This window comes from Aplysia californica, unplaced genomic scaffold (genome assembly GCF_000002075.1).
Source record: "Aplysia californica isolate F4 #8 unplaced genomic scaffold, AplCal3.0 scaffold00847, whole genome shotgun sequence".
Taxonomy (NCBI): Eukaryota; Metazoa; Mollusca; class Gastropoda; order Aplysiida; family Aplysiidae; genus Aplysia; species Aplysia californica.
This window is the reverse complement of record NW_004798117.1, coordinates 241,182-242,860: the sequence shown is the minus strand read 5'-3', so window position 1 is coordinate 242,860 and position 1,679 is coordinate 241,182.

The window sequence follows — 1,679 nt, the reverse complement described above, 5'->3', positions numbered from 1 at the left end:
TCTCTCTCTCTCTCTCTCTCTCTCTGTGTGTTTGTATGTCTACCCGTTTGTCTGTCTTTCTGCCTGTGTCTTTCTCTGTGTCTGTCTCTGTTTCTGCTGGTTAATAATAACTGGGGAGGGAGGGCTGACTAATGCTTTATGTTTAAGCCCTGTGGTTTAAGTTTAAGTTTTAGTCACCGTTTTTTTAAATGCAAATGTTTCTACGCCCCCACTGACACAGTTTAGATCATATAGGAGGCGGGCTTTGGTCCTGTCTGTCAGGGCTAACTCAGGCTGAGGAAAATAATGGCCATAGAAGTTAAACCGAGATTTTCGATTTTAAAACATTTCTAAGTGCAAGGGCTACGCCTAACCACCTCATCGACGATGCTCGCGGTTTCTAACCTTTCCTACCCCCTAACCGAAGAGGTGGGGCTCTCGTGGCCAAGAAGTTAAGGTGTTCGCCTCCCACTCAATAGGTCCCGGGTTCGAATCCGGACAGCAACGGAAATGCATGTTCTCTAAAATTGTCTCCTTTCACCTCCTTTGCTGTTCTAGCCATGTTCTGTCGCCTGCGTCCGTCCCAACTTTCTGACCCCCACCCCTCACGTCCTTTGCCCCCTCCTCTGGGCTCATGACTCTTTCTGCAGCCTTTCTACTCCTACTCCTTGGCTCCTTCTTTCACTTTCAGCCTCCATCCTGATCTTCTGGTAGGAAAGATCTACACCTTGCCTTCTCCGACAAGGGTTAAAAATCTCCGAGGTCCCGTGAACAGGTTGTGCACGTTAAAGATCCCTTGGTGGTCCAAAATCGATGAGGGTAGGCTTCGGCCGCCACCAGGGCAAGATTCGAAGTATCCTACCAACTTAATAATATAAAACGTTTAATGTGTCCCGCGCGCTTATATGACCTTATGCCATTGCGAGCGCCTTAAAACACTTACTTTAAAAAAAAACGAACACAAGACGTAGAAGAGTTACCGCATAAATCCAGAAACGAGATTCCAATATTTTAATTTTATCCAAGGGCTTGCCTCGGGGCAACCTGTTAGGCACTCAGATGTTTCCGCCTCTGCCGGACGTTAAGTACACCTGATGAATTCTGTAAAATAACATAATACACAAACCTTTCATCGGCGATACAGCGCACGACTTTCGTCATAGATCTATTATCATGCCCGTAAGTATGTTTTTTTGACTTGAAGTGTGTGCCAACTTTCTTTTAAATAGCCAGCGTCCACGTTTGCCACCTGTAAGAGGCTAGCATTAATTTTCGTGCCACACACTCGCATGCATTTCCAACGCAGCATGAAGAAAACCCCACTCTTCTCCCCTTTTTTACTCTTCACTTATAAAAAGTAACCTAATCGCCCCTGTTGGCAAACACGGGACAAGAGTGACTGTTTATTATACCGACATTCTCAGCCTCGTGCTCACCTGGTGCGAGTTCCAAATATTCAAACATGATTTTTTTAATGTGTCATCGTTACGTTTCCCTCACAGTCTGGATGCCTCATAACAAGCATTATTGTTGAACTGCAGCACACTTTGTGAAACAATGATGGGGTCACAATGGCGTCGTTCGTCTTGAGGTTAAGATGCCAGGATAGTCTCCCAAAGGTCAAGGGTTCGAGCCCCGTCAGGGGCCCAACTTTGTGTTCTTGAGAAAGGTCCTTTACGCAGGAGGGGGGGGGGGGGGGG